Source organism: Protopterus annectens, chromosome 10.part0, assembly GCF_019279795.1.
Source record: "Protopterus annectens isolate FY-2018-M chromosome 10.part0, PAN1.0, whole genome shotgun sequence".
Classification (NCBI taxonomy): domain Eukaryota; kingdom Metazoa; phylum Chordata; order Ceratodontiformes; family Protopteridae; genus Protopterus; species Protopterus annectens.
Window position 1 is genome coordinate 1,708,333,310 of NC_056744.1, and position 13,807 is coordinate 1,708,347,116.

The window sequence follows — 13,807 nt, forward strand, 5'->3', positions numbered from 1 at the left end:
TTTTTCCCTTATCCACACCGTAGTACGACCTCCGCAACAGGAATACTTACGTGAAAGTGCTGCTCCGATGAAAAGCACATTCACATAAGTATGCCCGGCCGATTAAGGTTTGGCAAAATTTTCTTTCTCGGATCTGTACGGATCCCATAGATAGATATATATATATATATATATATATATATATATATATATATATATATATATATACACACACACAGATATATCTCTTTCACTACGTGTGTGTGTGTGTGTGTGTGTGTGTGTGTGTGTGTGTGTGTATGTATGTTTGTTTGCGTCTTTTGGCTTTTTCTGGTTAGGGGTCACCACAGCGGAACTCAGTCCGCTAATGATTGGCAGTAGATTTTTTTTACGTACCGAGTTTGCCAACCCTGACGCACAACCTTCAACGAAGGTACACCCATTTACGCATGTCTCCACACAAAAGACACTCTAGCTGAGAATCGAATGGCACAACGTCTTGCTGTGAGGCGACAACGCTACCGCAGCAGCACCACCGCAGTGTGTGTGTATGTATGTATGTATGTATGTATGTATATACATATAATATGAAATACAGAGTGGGAGAAATAACAAATTGAGCTGAGCTCTTGGCTGACCTAGCTTGCCTAGTGGCATTTATTTATTTATTTTGTTGAGGTAATCGTTCCCTCTTAAGTCCAGAGTTTTATCATCACTGATGCAGGAGACCTTGCTTACCAAAGTTCTCAACAAATTTACCCTGGACCTTGAGGATTTCATTATTTAGAACCCTTTCAGAAACCTTTTGTTTCATAGTGAGGTTTTGAAAAGGTAGAAAGTGCTGTCCTATATTCTTATCTCCAGAAACACGATCTGTTATTCATTTCAGTCAGGGCTTTCAGTGCAGCATAGTATTGAACCTCCAAGCACAAGTGCTGTGAGTGCTCATTTATTGGTGAGGAATCACCAGAATTAATTTGTGTTGTGAATATTCATTTAGTGATGACAAATCACTGGAATTTGTGTTGTGAATGTTCATTTAGTGATGACAAATCACTGGAATTTGTGTTGTGAATGTTCATTTAGTGATGACAAATCACTGGAATTTGTGTTGTGAATGTTCATTTAGTGATGACAAATCACTGGAATTTGTGCTGTGAATGTTCATTTAATGTTGAGAAATCGTTGGGATTTGTATTGTGAATGTTAATTTAATCGTGAGGAATAACCAGAATTAATTTGTGTTGTAAATACTCATTTAATGGTGAGGTATCACCAGAATTCCTTTGTATTGTGAACGTTCATTTAATGTTGAAGTATCATTGGAATTAATTTGTTCTGGTTCATCTTGATGTCTAAGTGATTTATAACACTGTTGACCTTGGGATAATTTTACAGTGCCCACATACTATGGACTTGCATATATTTTTCTACCTACAGTAAAATATAAAAGAAAAAAATGGAGCACTGAACACCACAGCTTAAAACTTTAATAAACTTCAGTAATAAATAAGGTAAGTACTTTTGCAGAAAACAAACCCCCTTCTTCGGACCATATAAAAAAGTTACACAAACCATTCACACACACACACACACACACACACACACACACACACACACACACACATGTAGACAAATGAATAATATTGAATATGAAATATGACCAAACAGCAAGAAGCAGGACCACACAAAAAAGAAGTTTGAATTTTTTACTCCGCCACTGGTATCTCGGCCATTTGCCTTCAACGGATAAAATATAGTGTCAAACAACCAACATTTATACACAGGTTCAAACCCCAATCAATTCAATTAAATAAATTAATTAAACAATTAAATAATATATTTCACTTTTTAAATTTTTAAAGTGCTACTAACACATTTACTAAAAGCAACCATCATTAACATTAAACATAGCTAACTTTTTAAAATTTCATCAACTTTTTAAATAACCTACTTAATATAATTAATTATAATTATAAATTCAATACATTTTACTTTAAATATTTATAAAAAAACATTTAAGTACAATCAAATAAGCATGTTAATTCACACATTTACAAATTTACATCAAGATTAAGACCTCTAGGAAGTAATGTTCAATAGCTGAGAATGAACTTACTTTCTAATTCATTCAGCCTTTTCACTATATCACCCCCTCTAAATGAAACAGGTTGTGCCAAAATACTGAAGAAAAAAGAACAAATGCTGCCCCCATTAATGTTCACAAAATGTTCAGCCACTAGACTCCTCATGTTTCTATTATTGATGTCCCCCAAATGCTCCATGATCCTGACCTTCACTGGCCTCTTAGTTTGAGCAATGTACCATTTTACATTGGTACAACCACATCCTACAATGTAAACCAATCCACTCCCTGAATTACAAGAAGATCTGATAATGCTTTGAAATGTTATTGGTCTAACTGAAATCATTTGTGAGACTTGTAAATGTGATTTTTGTTTTTGTAAAGTGCTGTTTCATTTGCTTATGGTGTGGTTACGGAATTGCAGATTATAAAATAATGTGTGTCTTATTGAATTTTACAGATGTTCTACCATGCTCCATGGCAATGGCACATTTTGCGCAGTACGAAAATAGTCTGTTCCACATTTTGGCCATTTGTCACACATTGTTAAAGTCTGTGTTCCACATTGGCCTCTTAAGAGGTTGAGACCTGTGCAACCCACTGGAGCAAGGAACTGGCCAGTAGAGATGTGCTGTATCAACACACCCTTTATAAATGTGAATATTAAAATAGTCACATGGAAAGCTTATTAGAACCAATAATATCATGAAAAGGTACACATCTCTCTGACATTTAAATATTAATGTTTAAGGAGCCAAGACTAAGAACTAGTTTCAACAACACATGTTCATTCAGCCTTAGAAATAAATTTCATTTGAAAAAAATTATCCTTTTAATTTCCTTCAGTGATATTCGTAGTCTCCACCCGTCAGATTTTCTGACACTAATTGTAGTGCAAGAAAGTTAAAACTGTGTCTGCTGGTATTCTCCATAATATGTTGAGCTAATGCACCAGTACTCTTCCGATTATGTACGTCCCCATGTGTTTCCAGAATCATTTCTTTAAACATTCTATTGGTCTTCTCGATGCAGAATGCTTCACACTTCATGCATTTAGCATACCATATGAAATTCTTAGTCTTATAATCTGAGTAAAAATCTAAAGTACTTTATTGTTTAGTTAGTGTGTGTACCAGAGAGGTACAACTCCAAATATATTGACCGTCCTTATATAGTATACACTGGAATGCCCCACATCTATCAGATGCATCAAAATGAATCCATTCAAAATTCTTATAACACAACTGTTGCTTCAGTGAAAAATTATTTCTAAATGAAAGCAGGGGTTTATTATCTAAAACTCTCCTAAGATTCAAGTTAATCAAGAAAAGTGGCCAATATTTCTTAATAGCCTCACAAGTAATGTTAATTTTGCTTGAATAAGTAAGGGGAAGCCTGTTCTTATTAGAATGTTTACTAGTCTGTTTAGGTACCACAGCTGCAGCTGAGAAATACATTCTCCCCACCATACCTCGAACAGTCCAAGCAACTGCTATACTTTTGTCTACATCACTTACACTATACCCCATTCTAAGAAATCCTTCTTCATGTTACTTAAAGTAACTTGCAACTCCATATTATTATTGTGTTTTTGCATGGCTCTTAAAACTGTCTGTTAAGGATATTCCTAGCCACATGACCGTGGTGCATGCTGGCTTTGTGTAATACACCATTCTTTCTACAGGGTTTTCTAAAAATCTTTTACCATCATCAATTTTAATACATGCATCTAAAAATTCTATAGTTTTATCAGAAATATGATGACTGAAATCTGTTCATTAGTCAATTCAAAAGAAAGAATATTAAAAACTAACCCACTTGATTTTGTAGCATGTTGTAAGTTGCCATCCCCAGTGTTGTCCCTGGATGGTTGAGCCACTGCACATGTCCCTTCCTCACTCGACTCTTCAAATGTCCTCTCTTGCAATCCCTGTCTATGGGTAAAGGGGCTGGATGTTAAAAAGATGCAGTGACTATATTATTTGATGAAGGAGAAATACATGGAGTCACAGGAGCAGACTCTCTAATGGCATTACCGTTGGCCAAATTCATAGATGCTGAAGTGGAAGCTTCCTCTGTGTGTACAATAGCAATGTTGGTGTTGCATACATTGCCATAGCCCAAACTATCCCTGGGCCAAGAGAAAACATTTCCACTCTTAAAATATTGTAAATCCCATTGAAGTTTTTTAATCTTAGTGGCTTGCAGCCATTTCGCATACATAGGCACTTTTTATATAAGTCATCCAAACTGGTTCTTTAAATATTCGGTGCAAATTTATTCACAATTTCAAACTGTAAAGTCCTAATCTCCTTTAATTATAATGTTTCAATAGGTAATAAATAGTCACTGAGTAACCACATATAATCAGTGCTCACCTGAAAGTTTAATGACTGCCAATGTTTGAGTAAATTCAGATACTGAGTACCATAAGTATGCATTTTTAAGACATGTAGTCCCTGTGGAATCGCCTTATGGTGTATAGCTGCTTCCATATGAAGCCTCTGTCCTTGCAAACATTTATATTTAAAAAAATTACTTTCCAACTCTTTATATTGCGTGTTGAAAACAGCTTAATGTTTTTATATTTCACAATGAGTTTTTTCTGAAAAGAGTTGGCATAGCTATGGCATGGCTTGTGCCAACAGCTATGCCAACCTTATCTTAGCCCATTGGGAGCAAGTTCATGTTTTTAACAATAACCCTTATACACAGTATTTCATTTTAGCAGGAGATTTGTGGATGATGCGTTTTTTGTATAGACTGGCAGTTTAGATGAGTTGACTGGTTTTCTAAATTACCTTCACGGTACCATGACATTTCTGAAGTTCAGTCATCATGTTTCTGATAAATGTATAGAATTTTTAGATGTGTGTATTAAAATTGATAAAGGTAAAATATTTAACAAATGGATTTATAGAAAAGCATGTAGAAGTAATATTTTATTACACAAAGCCAGCATGCACTGTGGTCATCTGATTAGGAATGTCCTTAAGGGACAGTTTTTAAGAGCCATGTGAATCCACAATGATAATGTGGACTTTCAAGTTACATTAAGTACCATGCAAGGAATTAGATTTGTTGGTTTGCCAGGGTCATTCTATAATACTGTGTTGACGTCTGTGCAACAAGATGACCTGTAAGGCCTTAACATAGTAATACCTAAATTATCAATGGGGGCTGGGGAGGGTGGGTGAGCATTCACCCTTGGATAATCCATGACCAATGTTACATATTTTGCACAATAGCTAGACTTTTAGTAAAAACTACCTGTGTTCCTTAGTGAAAATGCTGCAGATTTCAACTGTACTTTAAAAAAGTGTTGATGCACACCTTTTATCTTTATCAGGTACCAGTATTGTTTGAGGATGTAGCTATTTCTTTCTCAGAAGAGGAGTGGAAGATGTTAAGAAAACAAGACAAGGAGCTTCACAGAGAAGTGATGACACAGAACTATGAAGCCTTAATTTCTCTCGGTAAGTATAGACACCTTCTTAAGAAGTGATATCTTTTTCAGAGTGTTATGAGTGCCAAATTAAAATGTTATGTCATGATGTCTGGTACAGTTAGCATGGTTCATGAATCAGTCCCTTGTAAACAATTTTGCAGCCATTAAGACAAATGGATATGGATATAAATCAACAGTTTATAGAAGCAACTGAATCATCATGTTTTAAGAGGTGGGAGGAAACTGGAGTAACTGGAAAGAGCTCACAGGAATACTGAAGAAATATGCAGACTTCAAACAGACCACAACCAGAGGTTGGGGTGGAAAACTGGACTGGAAACTATAAAGCAGAACTCAGACAGACATTCTTAAATGTGCACTTTGGACTAGAGGTGATCTCAGCCCCCTTTTTATTTACAGATGGTCCCGACGAGTAGTATTTCTCCAAGTGTATATATATATATATATATATATATATATATATATATATATATATATATATATATATATATATATATAAGAGAGAGAGAGAGTCACAGATGATCATTCTGCATAATTAAGGGCATTTCTTACATGGCTAAAACCTTTTTCTGTGTGCTGTATCATTTCCTTTCGTTAGGCTAGTATGACATACCTCTCAACTGTACAGATTTTGGCAAAATGTCCATATTTTTGCTTCATATTTATGGTCCGTTTTTCATAAAATTCTGATTTTTCTGGCAAGTTAGTGGTAAATCATTAAAGACTTAAGTTTGAAAATAGTGAGATATTTGAGTTTCAGACTTCATACCCTTCAGAAAATTAATTCTAATGCAAAACCTGTTTCTAAGTTTGTAAGAGCAATGTTTAAAAAAATTTGCTATTTTTGGGCCTTTGTCCCACTTTTATTCATGACAGATTTCATGCTCTAAGAGGTTAAGAGATATGGTACTGTCACCTTAAAGTAAATTCCTATGTCCTTTTATGTTTTTGTGATTTTATCCTTTGCATCATACCAGTTTAATCATTTGTTCTTTTTTATATGAAATAACCCCCTATGTAATTTATACTTCTCTCTCAAATGTCATATGTCTATAGTTTTTTTCTTAAGTCTCCTAAGGTGGTAATATTCTAATTCAGTTTGTCTTCATTCAATGTTAATTGTTTTTATACTGTACTACCTATTTTGTTTCATTTCTCAGCTTCTTTGGATTTCTTCAGTTGCTGCCATTACAACTGTCTTATTTTTATTCAGTTCTGTCCTGTCTGTCTTCAGTTTTATATCCCATTCCCCTATCATTTGCTGAAGTTCTTGACCAGTCTGCCTGTAATGCCACATTGTCTGCATACAGCAGCTTTATCTCTCCCATCAGATGTGTTTACTAATGTAGTCCATCACCAGAATGAACAACAGTGGGCTAGGAGAGGAACCCTTATGCACACCCACTCCCTCTGAAAACCCATCTGTGAGTCCAAACATTGTTCATACTTGTCTCACCGGGGCATTGTACATAGCCTGCACTAATTCCACTGATGTTTCTGGGACTTTGAACCATCATAGGAGTGCCCAAATCAGTTTATTGAGACCTTGTCATACACTTTCTTGAAGTCTAGCTGGACTCATTCCTCATCTCTGGTTTCTTATCAGCTCTACGTCTCACTATAAAACTTTGAGTCAGTTGTGCTGCATCTGATCTGAATCCAAACTCCTCCTTTCCCGAATTATTTTCTACTACTCTGCATATTAGTTTATCAAACAGTGCCTCTAGAACTTTCATGTAGAGTATCAGAAGCTTAATACTGCTGTACTGCTCACATTTAGGGGTTGGAAGTCCTCCTTCCATCTGCCTTTGATGTCCTGCGGACTGGTGAACAGATGGTTGCTGGCATATTTTATGAAGGGCGATGATGATTATCTTTTATCTTTCTGTTGCCTTGCAGCCTGATTGAGGTGCCATCCGCTGAGTCACTTTCACAAAGCTGAGAGAGGGCCACTGATGCTGTGTTCTTTACTATTACAGCTGCTCTCTTAGCCTTTTTTTTAGCCAATCAGTATTCCTCCTTACTCTGGTCCATCTTTTCTGTCTCTCACTTTTCCTGCACTCCTTTTTTCCTTTGATCACGATTTCAACTTCTGTATTCCATCGCCAGCTTTCCTTATGTATATTATTTCCATAACTGGCTTGGCTGTACATCTGTTCTATAGTCCTTGCACTTGTTATTGAGGTGCTGCCATTCTTCTCAACTCCCACCTACTTTCTCCTCTTTCTGAAGTACTAGAGCCCTAAGTATTTCCTTCACCTCTTGTGCTTTCTCTCCAGCCAACTTCAAGGTCTTCAGCCTAGTCCCTGTTGACCTTTGAGCCTTTTCAGACCACTGCTTATTGGTGATTGTGGCAACCAATGGTTTATTTGGGTCTACTGTTTTACTGGAGATGACTTTGCAATCACTTTTTCTACCCCAATGCCCTTTGCTTACTAGGAGGAAGTCTACCTCAGATGCATGTTGGTAACTCTTGTACATGATCACATTAACACTGACTCATGTTGTCCTGTTTTATCTTGTTTGTCCTGTAACGCTTCACTGAAAGCAAGATTTCCTTGCTATTACAACCCTGCTATGGGGCATAGAGTGAGAACAGATTGTATGACCCCAGTTTACCAACTTTACTGAGCATGCCAGAGTGAACTTAATGAGTCCTTCTTCCAAGTACCAGTTCTATTTGGGGTGGAAGTGAAGTCTTTAACGGAGACTATGAAAAAGGAGTACAAGTCTGTCACTTCTGTTGAAGCTAAGTTTGAGTTTCTTCAAAGGACATTTTTAAAATGCAGAGAGGCCCCATCACATGTGGTTTAGTAATTGACAGTAAACATTCTGGGAAAAACATGAACAGCCAAGGTCATTTGCTGAGGGGTTGTGTGCCCCAAGATAAAGGAATCCTCTGTAATCATCAGACAGCCTTTGTCTATCTGTATATTACCAACAGCAACCCAGAGGATATGCAGAGCTGCTCCCTTATGGTGATAATCAGTGGTCCTTTGTTCCTCCACCTCCTGTCATTATTGAAAGAGACAACTGTAGACAGGTAGATGAAAACAGCTATATCCATGAGTTACAAAGTGCCCTTCATTTTACCCCAATTCCCTCATTTTCTGTCCTGCCAGACATCACATCCCATCAAAAAATAAATAACGGCAGAGTGGAGTTCCTGAGCCTCTTAAACTAGAGATTCTTCAGGAAGGTCCAACCAGACCAGACAATGTCTAGTATTGGTACTGGTTCATTTTTGTGTTATAAAATAGATAATGTATTTAAGTGACATAAATACATTGTTTGTGAAACCTTTTTGAATAGTCTGTACATTTATTCTTTTCTTGTCTGGCAGAAGAACATGGATGTACTTAGTAGACATCCAAGATACATGTCTTAACATATAAATCACAAACAAATCCAGAGGGTATCTGTGTTTTTTGGAGTCAGAGACTGTTCTTATCAGTTCTGGACACTACAATTTGGTGTCATCCCATTCCCCAGAATGTTCAACATATATGTGGCTCGTCTTATATGTATGAATAAGACAAAGAAGCTCAGGTGTTCGTTTAAGTAGTTTATTGCGTACAAACACATCAGGATGGATAGCAGGAACATTAAACTTAAACTAACTGACTGACTACTACACACATGCATGCTTTCACTCTGGCTGCACACTCAAAATGGCACTCTTGCTTGCACATGCTCATTACTTGTATGCACATGCCCACTGACTGGAATGCTTCTTAAAGGTACATCACAGACTGATCTACATCCTCCCTCTTTACTGAGCTGTCTCATATTGACAATGACATTTGAATAGGCATGCAGTTATACAGACGATAATAAACAAAACAATGTCCAGGTTGCCATGTATCTGGAACTAAGTCTGGAAATGTGACCTGCTCTCATAATAGTTAAGACTGAGATTAGCAACAGGGACAGTCACTGTGGTCTGCTTGAGGACTCTTGGGATTATTCTCAGGAACAGGGATTGCTGCTGGAATGTCCTCTGGAACAGGAACATTGGATAAATCACTCTGAGATTTAGTCTTTGTCACAGGCAAGATGCTGTAATGCTGGCTTGGACACCGGTAATAAATGTTTCCGATTCTGCTTATATTCTATTCCTTATGATTCCATGATGTACAGTGTCAGCTTGACATAAACTTTTCACAAATCTGGTAAGATCAAAACCTTTTGTCATCTGCATCCTCATTAGCCCTCCTTCTTTGAATGAACTGAGTGGTTTGCTGGTCTTATAATAGGAGGACTTCTGGGATAAACACTTTCTCAACAGTTCGGCTTTCACTGCTTTGTTGTTTTTAGCACATGGAACCAATAAATTGCTACTGATCGGTAATGTGGTTCTGGTTTGTCTTGGCATAAGTCTCTGGGGAGGGGAACCAAGATTGTTATCCCGAGGAATGTTTGTGAGATTAAGCAAGTTAGGAAAACATTAGTATTGTCATGTTTGGATCTCTATAGCACCTGTTTTGCACTTTGAACTGTACGTTCAGCCAGGCTTTTTCACTGCAGGTACTCAAGACTACTCACAATATGAGTAAAGTCCTGTATCTCACCAAAACGTTTGAACTGCTGAATCACAAACTGTGCACAATTGTCAGAAATGACTCTGTGCGGACTACCATGGACAGAAATATGTCTCTTCAACTTAGTAATGACAGTATTGGACATTAGGTTAGGAAGTAGGTCAGTCTCGAACCAGTTTGAATAAGAGTCTAATAATACCACGTAATGTTGACCGTTCCACACGAAGATATCTGTGGCTACTTTTGACCAAGGTAGTTCAGGAATCTGGTTTAACTGAAGTGGTTCTTCTTGTTGATTCAGTTTAGTTCTATTACAAACAGAACAAGAAGAAATTTCCTTCTCAATATCTTTTGACATAGAAGGTCAAAATACTAGACCTATCACCCTTCTTTTGGTAGAATCAGTTCCCGGGTGGCCACAGTGCAAGATCTTAATATACTCTTGTTGCAAAGATTTTGGAACAGTCACTTTAGAACCTTTCATGATGATACCATCGTCTGACAAAATGTCCTCTCTGTGAGGAAAATACTGCTGCACATCTACTGGTAAACAAGATGAATTTAAAGGCCATCCTTGTGGTTAAGCTTCTGAAGAATTAGATCTGAAGCTGTGTGAGTTCTAAGCTCATCAGGACCTGTGGAAGAAATTTTTTTTATTTCAATGACTTCAAAATCAGGTTTCTTATTCTCATGCTGTTCTGTGTTTTTTCTGAGTGATTGGAATAAAGTATCAGCAGGATAAAGATGTTTGCCTTTTGTGTAAACAAGATTGAAATTGTAGTTTTGCAATCTGAGCATCAAACATTGCAATTGCGCAGGAGCTGTATGCATTGGCTTTTTTAAAATAGTGACTAGAGACTGGTGGTCAGTTTCTTTCTCAATAGTTCGGCCGTAAATATAATCATGGAATTTTGAACATGCAAACACATTTAACAAAAGCTCTTTCTCAAGCTACATGTGCTGCATCTCGGTATGGGTTAGAGTTCTCGATGCATAGGCTACTAGTCTACTCTCTTGAATGACTGTGCCAAGACCAAACATAAAGTATCACAGGAAAGAGTAAGTGGTTTGTGAATATCATAGTATCTTAATGTGGGTGGCAGTTTTCTATTTCAGGACATCAAATGCACTTTGGTGTTGTTCTGACCAGGACCAGGTTACATCTTTGCTTGTCAGCTCTCTTAGCAGTGCTGAAAGTTGACTTAAATCTGGAATGAACTTGACTAAATAGTTGACCTGTGCCAAGAAAACGTTGTAAGGTTGGACATTGTCTGGAGCTGGCATCTCAAGAATTGCTGTTTGTTTGGAAGGATCTGGTTGTAAGCCTGAACTGGTAAACAAATGACCCATATAGGTAACTTCTCGTAGCCTAAATTTATACTTTTGAGGATTCAGCTTAAGATTCACTTCATCTGCTCTTTTCACAACTTTCTTGAGGTTTCTGTCATGTTTGACTTCACCATTTCTTCCTACTAGAATATAATTTTCTGTAATATCACATGGATAGCCAGAAAAAAAATATTCCATCGCAGGTTGAAAGACTTCACTGGCAGAATTTATTGCAATGGCAGTCTCAGAAATCTGTACCTCCTGAATGGTGTACCAAATGTGGTTATCAATGAAGATTTTCAATCAAGCAAAATTTGCCAAAATTAACTTTGTGCATCTAAGACAGGAAAAACAGTGGCATTTGGAATGGGGACAGCAACCTCCTCGACTGTGTGCATAGGATGATGAGGACTTTTCAATGCTTTGTTCAAGTTTCTTGGGTCTATACATATTCTGATGTCATCTGAGCTTTTCTTGTGAGCTACTACCATGGAAGATACCCATTCAGTTGGTTGCTCTACTGGACAAATTACTCCTAGTTCCACCATTTTGTCTGACTCGGCTTTGACTCTGTTCTGATGGCTACTGGAACTTAATGTGTTGGTCTAAAAACTGTGCTGACCTCTGGGTCTAACTTCATGGAGTACACAACTGGGAGTTTGCCTAGTTTGACTGCAAAATATCAGCATACTCAGAAAAAAAAATGTTGTGGGTGAAATTTAAGCTGTTATCATTCAAGCTTGCATTGTGGACTTCTTTGTTAAATGAAAGCAGTCCCATTTTAAACTGTCTGTGAGGCCTAATAATGACTGTATGTTTCTTTTGACATTGTAAAACTGCAAGTCATAGCTGTTCCCAGCAGAGTAACATGAAAGCACTACTGAGCCTACAGTTTGAATTTCTTCATCATCATAAGTAAAAAGCTTCACACACTTTGCCAAATCAAGCTGTTCTACATCTTTTACTCTAGCAAAGATCTCTGCTGACATAAGATTGCACTTTGAGCCGGTATCTACTTTGAGCTCTGTGAGTCTCCCATTAATCTGAACAGTAGAACAGATTTTATTATTTGCCCACAATACTGCTGCACTGACTTTCACCAAGCACAGACACACTGTCAACATAAAAAGTAGGGTTGCAGCTTTCTAACTGATCAACTTGCTTCTTTGTGTGCTCCGTTTTAATAAAAGAATGTGTCTTAATTGATTTACAAAACCTTTTGAAATTATTCCACTTATTGCAAGAATGTCATTTCTGACCAAAAGCTAAGCACTTTCCTTGTTTGGGTTCATGATTTCCACCACAAGTATAACATTTGGCAATAAAATTTGGTACTGTATCTACCTTTATTGGTTTATAGCTGGTATAAGAAGGGGAGGTAACCATGAACTATTTTGATTTTACTGGATCTCAGGCTGTGGCTGCCACATCCTTAGGTCTGTGTCTTTTAACCTCATGCTGCACACTATGAACATTAGCTGCGGAAAGTACTAGAAAGCTTGCTTTCTCATTTCTAAACAGACTTGTGTGCCTTTCTGTAAGCTTGTATAGCTTGTAAATTTCTGTGGCCTTATTCAATGTTAAATCACTGTCTCAAAGCAAAATCTTTCTCACTGTGTAATTTTTAATACCACACACAAGCCTGCCTTTTATTAATCCATCCCTCAAATCACCAACCTGCATGTTTTATCCTTATTTCTCAAGTTGGTTATATGAGTCACCAGGCTTTTGACCTCATGTGTAAAATAAGTGTCTTTCCATTGTAATATTCATTTGGGAGTTGCACATTTCTCTAAATTTACATTTTAAGCATTCAGGGTCTTCCCGCGTTTCAACCAGTACCACGATATGGTGGTGTTTCCCCTCCTCTGCAAACACAGAAGGTGCATACACAAATGAATGTTCTCTTTCAGTGGCTTCTGACCCAGCCAAATTAAGCAGAATAAATGCCATTGCACATGCTTCTTTGTCATTAAAAGCAGCCTGAATGAAAATGTCATTTTTCTGCTCAAACACTCTCCATTTGTCTACAGTATTATCAAACACAAGTGTTGCGGGTCTGTGAAATCCTCCTGCCATGCCCACAAATTATAGTAAAATACAATACAAGATTGACCATTGTAATTATGTATGAACACACACACACACACACCAGGTATTTGTAGTAGTATTCAAATGGACAATAAACTCTTTGAAAGACTGTACTGTACAAAATATTCTTTGAAATGTCTGTACTTTGCAAAATGACTGTACTGTAATACTGCACACACTTGCCAACACTTTGCACACTTCAGATATTTCAAATAGTTTTAGTTAATGTGAAAAAGTAGTACATTAAAAAAGGGAAAACCACATTTTTTTCATTATGGGATTTGGATATTGTTTCAAGCATTTTTATAATTA

At 37.0% G+C, this 13,807-nt stretch overlaps 2 protein-coding genes across 4 annotated transcripts in view; one reads left to right on the top strand and one right to left on the bottom strand.

Moving 5' to 3' along the window:
• The window catches only part of LOC122814457, a 1,903,843-nt gene that overhangs the window by 339,507 nt on the left and 1,550,529 nt on the right, over positions 1-13,807 (bottom strand).
• LOC122813942 (zinc finger protein 383-like) overlaps positions 1-13,807 on the top strand; it is a 161,672-nt gene that overhangs the window by 78,919 nt on the left and 68,946 nt on the right. The window lies entirely within an intron of this gene.